Here is a 9170-nt window from a genome sequence, read left to right on the forward strand (position 1 = left end):
CTCGCCGGCTGCCGGCTGATTGCGAGCCGGCGTTTGTGGTTGCTACGCAACGGGGGCGACCGCCCTCCGCCGTTCCGGGACTCGCGGCGCCGCGCGAATTATGACTCCTCGCCCTTGCTAAACAGAGAGGAATGGGCGGGAGCCGAAGGAATCGGGGAGGTTTGTTAGCCAGTTTAATATATTCCCAGTTTAATTAAGCTATTTCTTTCCCAAGAGTTTCCGAGCAGCAGATTCAAAAAGTATAAAATAAAATTTAGACGCCAAACACAGAGATTTTTTTTAAAGGGGGGGGGCTGTTGGTGGCATTCGTAGATCTGTTTACATTAAACATTTAAATCACCTCGTAGGTTTTCCTGAAATAAAGGAAAAAGTGCTGAAATACTGTGCAGAACCACGTAAGCGTGATTTAGCCCTAAGGTCATCTGGTCCAACTGTTTGCCAGAAGCAAGACTCCTGCAAAAGCTCTCCTTGCAGCCAAAGGCCTTGGATGGTGGAAAGCGACGAGTCTCAGGTACGGCTTAGTTTGTACCAGCTTTGTTTTCAGTGTTCAAGATACTGGAAACAGATGAACTGTGGACAGCGGCAAGTGGGGGAAATAGCTCAGTGGTGAGAAAAACAGGCTCTGTGTATCATAGAATCGTAGAGTTGGAAGGTATCTCAAGGTTCATCTCGCCAAACTCATAGAATCATAGAATCATAGAATCATAGAGTTGGAAGAGACCACAAGGGCCATCGAGTCCAACCCCCTGCCAAGCAGGAAACACCATCAGAGCACTCCTGACATATGGTTGTCAAGCCTCTGCTTAAAGACCTCCAAAGTAGGAGACTCCACCACACTCCTTGGCAGCAAATTCCACTGTCGAACAGCTCTTACTGTCAGGAAGTTCTTCCTAATGTTTAGGTGGAATCTTCTTTCTTGGAGTTTGGATCCATTGCTCCGTGTCCGCTTCTCCGGAGCAGCAGAAAACAACCTTTCTCCCTCCTCTATGTGACATCCTTTTATATATTTGAACATGGCTATCATATCACCCCTTAACCTCCTCCTCTCCAGGCTAAACATGCCCAGCTAACACTCTATTTAATGGTTAGTTTTGCATTGATTTGTGAAATCTAAATATTATTATTATTTATTAAATTTATATAGTCATTCTATTTTTATATATAGCTATAGATACAGATATAAAAACCTATGCACATTTCAAGCAGATTTATGTCCAATGGGCTTGTGGCCCAGGTCTTTTAAATATTTGTGATGCCCGTTTCAATAAATATCATTTAAAAAAATAAAAAATAAATATTTGTGATGCCCTCTACTCCAAAGCATGTTTCCTCCAACAATGGGCAACTACAAAGTTCCCATGCGACACTGAGTACAGCAGACTTTGTGGCCTTCTAAGTGCAGTTGGACTCCCATCAGTGCCAAGACAGCACAGGAAGAGAGTTGCAGTCCAACATCTGGAGGACCACAGGGTCCTTATCCCTGCAGCCCTGATCTCTCTCTTGCTCTCTCCCAAATTTCAAAGCAAATATTCACCTACAACAGTGACTTCCAACAAGCAGTAGCTGCCTGTCACATCTCAACTGAAATATCCCCATGTTTTGCCTCTCTCGCAATTGGAAGGCTCTTCTTAACATCTCACTTCCGCTGTTTAATTGCAGTTTGAGCTCCTTTGCTCCTGTCTTCTCCACAGTAGCACAAAAGAGAAACTGGTCCTTGATTTCTCATAACTGGGATGGAGTGAAAAAAGGGGCAAAAGTGAAACAGATGTAGGGCCGGGATGGGGAACTCTGGCTCTCATTAGTCCCAGGCAGCTTGGCTGAGGGCCAGGAATGATGAATTTCTATATTCTTAACAGTGTTGGCAATTTCCCTATCAGCAGAGCCAAAATTTCTGTGGCAGACACTTGGGAGTAAACCACCACAGAACAGAGTTGGATGTATCTCTGAGTGAAATGCATAGGATCAGTCTACTCATGTCAGCTACTCTAGAACAATGTGAATTGACTTTGTAGGACCTAATCATGTTTTCATGGTATGCTGACTAGTGAACAAATACCTTCATACAGTAGTTTTTTACTACTATGGTTATATTTGTAACTATGCGATTTTTTTTTCATGTTCTAAGCCAACTTGAGCATGGTTTTAGCTATGGAAAGGCGGAATTCAAATAAAATGATGTATATTTGTAACATCAGCTCAGAACAGCTCTCTGTGTGTACTGAAAGGTCAACTTCTCCATTTATGGAGTGCAGGCCATATTACCATGAGGACTAGCACCCTGAATCTGGAAAAAAAATAGCAGATTCTTTGCAGAGTCTCTTATCTATGATTAGATGCCCTGATCATGTGATGAGAGCTGGTGGCTGTGCTCAGTTCCTCTCACCCAAGCCAATTGTATTTACAGATGAGAAAATGCCCTTAGGGACCTACTGTAGAGCAGGGGTAGCCAACACATTAGTGACCACAGCTCCAGTTCTAGTTTTGGACTTGATGGCTGGGGCTCATGAGCACCTCTAAACATCTGAAGGGCACATTGGCTACCCCTGCTTTACAGTCTGCACATGAAATTAATGCTCAACATTTGATTCATAAGTGTAAGGAATCCTGGCTGAATTCTAATACAGATCACTATGGAATTACTGTTTTAAGGTTATGCATGGGGTTGTTTATTTTTATTGCTGTTTTAATTGTGTCTTTACAAATTGCAACCCATCCTAAGACTGGCTGTTGAAGGAAAATTAAGAAATATGTAGCAGCAACAGCAACAGGGACAGCTTCTCTAAAACCATGATCAAGAATATATCTTTGCAGTATTTTCTGCTTCTCCTAAGTGTTGGGCTAGATAGCGGTGTTCTACTTCTGACCTGACTGCATTGCAGTGGAGGTGAAATGATATTCTATATATAGTTTGTAATATACCCAGGGACCACTTTTAAAGGTGCACTGCACGGATGGGCACTGTAATGCTCTCAGATCTGAGATGCAAACAGAACAAGAAACATATGGTTAAAGGGGTGTATGTCCATGTTAGTTGTGTGTGTGTGTGTGTGCATGTGTGTGAGAGAGAGAGGGAGGGAGGGAGGGAGGGAGGGAGGTGGTCTGGATAGTGCCCAAGTGCCCTTCTCTAAACAAAGTAGGAAATTTCAAGACCCACTTACTGTGCAATGAAATCAGGGGAGCCTTACATTAGGTATGGTAGGATGCTGCAGCTATATATTTTTTTGTATATGTGAGTGAAGCTAGATAGAAAAATCAGGATTCATTTTGTTGTTTTTTTTATATGATATTTATTGAAAATTTTTGAAATTACAAAGAAAAAACAAAGCAGAAAAAGGAAAAGGAAAAAACAAAGAAAAAACAAACCACATCAAACAATACGAATTCAAAAAACAAAAATACACCACAAACAGACAAAAATAAATCCATCATTCTCAAATCCTCAACTCTCATTACCTTCTTTCTTTGACCTCCTCCTCTTCCCTTTTTTTGTATCCTAGTTAATAATTACCGCAGCAAATCCTTTCCATATTTCATAGTATTCTGACATTACATTACCTTGATCTATTTTCATCTTATCTTATAGAAAACCTTAAAAACTTAAAACTTAAATCTTATTTTTACCGACTTCTCACAACCATAATATTCTTACCTAATTCTTTAAACATTTTTGCTAGAGCCAAGTAATTTCATTCCAACATTTTTCTAACTTTCATCAATTTTATAAATAAAAAGAGAAATAAAAACAATCCAATCTTCATCCAGCGTCCCTTCCTCCTGGTCCCGGGTTTTGTTAGTCCTTTTTATCCCATTAATCTAGCGCATTAACCTGGTAACCTTATATCCGAGGCCCTTAAATCTCTTCCATGTCCCTTCCACAGCTCTTCTTCATATTCTCCTTTCACTCATGGGAACTCCAGCTTGGTGATGTTTTTGACCCTTTTCAACAAATCAGCCCCTTTTCCATAGTCCAGACTCAACTCCATGTGGTATTTAAGAAGATGTTTCAGAATCCCTCCAAAATTGAGAGCCCCCACAGCTCCAAGCATCTCACGGCCCATTGCCAGACTCGGAAAGTCCAAACATCCCTGCATAGGGGGGTCTATCCAACCCCCCCATTTCCAAACCAATCCAAACTTTATCTTTCCAAATCTGGCTTTTTCCGAGTTCATTTGTCAAGTCCAAAAGCTCTTGTTCCTGCAAGGCCGCAGCTCCCTCCATCTCTGGCGCCCAAGATTCAGCAACATCCTCTTCTCTCATCTGCTCTGTCAGGACACACTCCTGATTTAATTCCTGGGTGGGCTCCACATAGTTTCCCACTGCCTGTTCAAAAATTCTGGCCGCATTAGTCATCAAATCCATCTTCTCACTTAACTGTTCCAGTAGGGCACTTGTTTTACAGAGAGCACACAACAGAGCCTCTGAATACATTGTCCTACAAGGTCACAAGTCCATTCCCACGATTGTAATCTGAGACAGCTGCAAGCTCCCTGGAATTAGTTACAGTTTCACAGTCTCCCTCTAGGGGGATAACTTCTATTTGTTCTTGCAACAAAGTATCTTTTTTGAGATATTTTGTCAATATTTGTTCCTTTAAAGCCAAATTGTCCCAGGAAAAAGGCAGCGCTCTCCGGCAACGGCTGTGCGGCTTCGCTCCACGGAAATAGCAGTTGACTCACAGCACCGCGCCACTTCCCCCTCTTCACTTCGGAGCCCATCAGTGGGTTCCTTTGCGGGTTGGGGGGGTGCTAAGGGTGCCCGCCGAGTCCCATGGTCACAGGCTTCATCCGCCTGTGATTTTTAGCAGGGTCCCCGCTTCGCCGTAGCGGAAAAGACCCGTTTCACGCAGAGCTAGTCCCTCCAGTTCAGAGGGAGTCCGCCATTGCCGATGGCGCCACCCCGGAAGTCCCAAATCAGGATTCATTTTGGTCCATATGTGAACCCCAGTAGATAAAACTGAATCCAGGACAAGAATCACAGACTCATGATTGTAAGTGAAACAAATTGACTGGTTTGTTGATATACAATGCTCAGAACAAGAATAGCAGTAAATGTTTTAAGTTCAAATAACTGCACAAATACATAGTTCTTGAACTACACAAGCTCTTCCGTGTAATTGACAAGCCAATGCAACTACTTATACGATCATTTAAACAATAATTTATCATCAAACCCTTGTCTGCATCTCCCTGCCTAAACCTCCTCCAGTCTATCTAGTTTATGGGCCACAGCTCAGTGGTGTTTTACATACAGAAGGTCCCAGGTTCAATCCCCAGTGTCTCTAGGTAGCGCTGGGAATGTCCCCTGCCTGAAACCCTGGAGAACCACTGCAGTATATAAGGCAGCATCTTACATTTCCAAGCTGTTCTTGGCATTTTTGCATGGAATTCATAGCTATCAATCCATTCTAGTGCATCCCCAGTTTCCTATAGGCTGGGAATAGTGAAAGAACGAAGCAGAGAGGGGGGTGGGGAAACAATAGGCAGCCTAGCAAGAACAGCAGAAGAATCCTATATGTGTCTACTCTGATGTAAGTTCCACAGAGTTCAATATGATTTCTCTACCCTTCTGACATGCACTGGCTTCACCTGCAAACAAATGCTGACATTCCACGAAGCAACTACCAAGCTGCATGAGTCTCTGGCCGTACCCTGACCCTTAAATATACAACCAATAATAAGACAGATGTGTGCAAGCCTCCTGCAGGTGGCAGCATATCACATGAAATAGGACGTAGGCAGCTATTGACAAAGCCTTGTATGAGTGTCTACTGAGAAAATATTCTGCTTACACACTGCACACTTTCTGTGTTGTGGATGTGACCCATATCTTCAAGTATGCCTGTATCACCCAGATCAGATCTCTTTTCCTTTTCTTTTGACCACAAGCAAATCTGGTCTAGCTAAAGAATCACAATCACTGCTGCTGCTTAAATTTGAATTTTGTCCAGATACATCCTTCACATTTCCCCCTCATATTTTATTCTATTTTGTTAAGAATAATATTTATAATATTTATAACCCGCCCTTCATCTCAATGCATCCCAGGGGTGATTTAACTCCTTGAAAGAATGCCCTGCTTTTTCTTAAAGGTAAAGGTAAAGGTACCCCTGCCCGAAGGCCAGTCGTGACCGACTCTAGGGTTGCGCGCTCATCTCGCTCAAGAGGCCGGGAGCCGGTGCTGTCCGAAGACACTTCCGGGTCACGTGGCCAACGTGACGAAGCTGCATCTGGCGAGCCAGCACCGCACACGGAAACGCCGTTTACCTTCCCACTATAAAGTGGTCCCTATTTATCTACTTGCACTTAGGAGTGCTTTCGAACTGCTAGGTTGACAGGAGCTGGGACCGAACGACGGGAGCTCACCCCGCCGCGGGGATTCGAACCACTGACCTTACAATCGGCAAGTCCTAGGCACTGAGGTTTTACCCACAGCGCCACTTGCGTCCCTCTGCTTTTTCTTAGGACATTCCTATTTCCATTCGATAAATGTTGGAGCATATTGTAGGATGTTCTTATCTTCATCAGAGAAATGCTGGAGGGTATGGAGTTATCCAACTCCTGTATTGGGAAGGATTTTTTAAAAAATGTTTAATGTTTCACTATGTTTATCTAGATGCTAGAAGCCACGCAGAGTGTCAACCCAGTCACATGGGTGGGGTATAAATAGAAAAGTCCTTCTTATTATTATGGAATAGGATGTCCCTATTTCCATCAGAGGGACGTGGGTGGCACTGTGGGTTAAACCATAGAGCCTAGGACTTGCCTATCAGAAGGTCGGGGGTTCGAATCCCCGCAACGGGGTGAGCTCCTGTTGCTCGGTCCCTGCTGCTGCCCACCCAGCGTTTCCATGCGCTGCTCTGGTTCGCCAGAAGCGGCTTAGTCATGCTGGCCACATGACCCAAAAGCTGTACGCCAGCTCCCTCAGCCAATAAAGCGAGATGAGCGCCGCAACCCCAGAGTTGGTCACGACTGGACCTAATGGTCAGGGGTCCCCTTTACCTTACTCACACTAGAAACTCTTAAGACATATAGCTGTAGATTTAAAATCATGTGTTTATAAGCTTCCTCAAGTGCTTACTTGGACGCAGACAGTTCTTGGCATATACTTTGAAGAAGCACAACTGTCGACTTATTTACTGTTAACAGCTCCAAAGCTGTGGGTTACAGTACAGCATCCTTTGTTTAATTCATCCTCTGTATCCTTTTTGTGTTCCTTCAGTCTTCTCAGGAAAGCGGGTGGTCAGCTTCGCTTACTGGAGATCTCTGCTCACTAATGATGTATATAACAAGTCAGAGGGCCGCAGCTGCTATGTGTGCACTGTTTATACATAATCTGCAATTGACTCCTCATAATTGCTGGCACAACTTAATTGCTGTTTCCAGTTTAGAGATAAGTACCAGCAGCTCTTGGGATATTTTGAAGACAACAGCTGGAAAGGGAATCTGTGACCATTTTCTCTGATCTCATTGTTATAACAAGCCTTCATTCATAACCCCAATCACAGTTTGCCCCATTGGTTGTATAAACAATTCCAGGTATGTAAGGGAAGAAATGTCACTTTCTCTTTCAGTTGCTGGCACTCATTAAGCCCTGGCATTGCTAAATCCAAATACTGAGTTATTAAACAAGGACCTTCAAATTACAAGAATTAAAGACCCTCTAGAATGATACTTTGATTTGCTTTTCGTTTTAACAGAATGATTCACCCACTGCATCCTTCACAAGGTCCTTAGCTAGCAGCACCAATTCTATCATAAGTATGGATCTGAAACTCTGCAACAGATTTTCCGCCTGTAAAATAGTGCATCATGTGGAATTCCCCATGTCTTGTTGAAGCTGTTACTGATGTACAAGCCTAATTCAGTTATTTTGTATCACTACAAAATGCAGGAATCCCTTCTAAACCTTATACTGTATTTATATTCTATAAAACCTCAGGCGGATCTTCATTTCAGGAGCAAAATTTAAACCTCACGAGTCCTACTGATCATATGATATATTCAAAAACACCTCTCTTCCCAGGAGAAATTTATGCAGGGAAATGTGTAAGATTACACCTAAAAGGTGTAATTTTGCATGTGATAATTCTTTAAGGATACTCACTTAACCCCCTTTAAGCCTTCTATTATCGGAAATTATTCCCAGGGCATGTTTAGCATTTGATTGGCACTGTTCATACACTGAAAAGGAACCTTGGTCTCTTAAGGCTCATCTGATTTCCTTTTGAGCTGTGCTTTCCAGACACGGGCACACACTTTAAAGCTCTGTGTTGTGGGGTTTTGTTTTGTTTTGGGTGCCAGCCCTTTCCTCAGGGAAACCCATGTTTATTGCTGAATCTGAGCAAATCTACAGAGAATCCAATTGCCATTTTCTCCAATTCAGCAGTAAAACAGATTTCCCTGGGGAAAATGCTTTGGCAAAAAAACAATACTTGGACACAGAGCTTTAAAACCCCAACCTGTGTCTAGAAACACAGCACAAAAGGCAGTCTGGATGAGCCCTTAGTGTGGAAGAGCCTTCCAGGTTATCATAAAAATGCATGCAAGTGGAAGGCTGTGTCCTGTGAGATACCCAAAGGCAAGAGCATGCACATAGATTTTTCTGTGCACCTCCCTCTAGGCTTTGCCTGCAGGTTTGCTCATGACAAAGCAAACATTATTAAAAATCAATCCCAAACAGAAAGGAAAACTGAAAAGAAAAACAAGGCGCAAAGCACACCATTGTCAAGAAGTGACAGTCACTGCAAGTTTAATTTAAAGCGTTACTGTGGCTGCCTCCTTATGCCAACCCACAAAGCTCCATCATGCTAAGTTCCTTTCTCAGGTTAGTATGGAAGTCAAGAAATGCAGGTTTAAGATAACAAAGTTCCCATTCCAATGGTTGAAAAGGATTTTTGTTTGGGATTCCTAGCAGCAATCATAGCAGTTGAGAACAGGCTCTAGCAAGCAGGCTTGACAAAAAGTAGATGCTTAGATTTTTTTCCCCACTTCACCCTGATTTGGAAGGCTAAAAACAACTGACTGCATGTGCATGACAGCAGGCTTTTCATACTACCCACTGCACCATCAGTATCTCTGAGAAATGCACAAAGGGTTCATAGATGTTAAACACTACAGGAATATTCTGAATAAATCACCTCTTCTTTGGATACATTATAAAATTTCTGCTCC

The 9170-nt window shown here is 42.9% G+C and overlaps 1 long non-coding RNA gene across 6 annotated transcripts in view; it reads left to right on the forward strand.

Moving 5' to 3' along the window:
- Positions 1-6: 6 nt before the first annotated feature.
- The window catches only part of LOC309521921, a 28974-nt gene continuing 19810 nt past the window's right edge, over positions 7-9170 (forward strand). Inside the window, exons 1-4 of one of the 6 annotated variants that reach the window (XR_014214791.1) lie at positions 36-159; positions 348-511; positions 7228-7535; positions 8620-8823. This is a non-coding gene — a long non-coding RNA (uncharacterized lncRNA). Of the gene's footprint in view, positions 160-347; positions 512-7227; positions 7654-8619; positions 8824-9170 lie in introns of those variants that run through there. The other 5 variants (XR_014214794.1, XR_014214789.1, XR_014214790.1 and 2 more) reach the window with 5 other exon arrangements.

Source organism: Podarcis vaucheri (genome assembly GCF_965113315.1).
Source record: "Podarcis vaucheri genome assembly, chromosome: 2".
NCBI lineage: Eukaryota > Metazoa > Chordata > Lepidosauria > Squamata > Lacertidae > Podarcis > Podarcis vaucheri.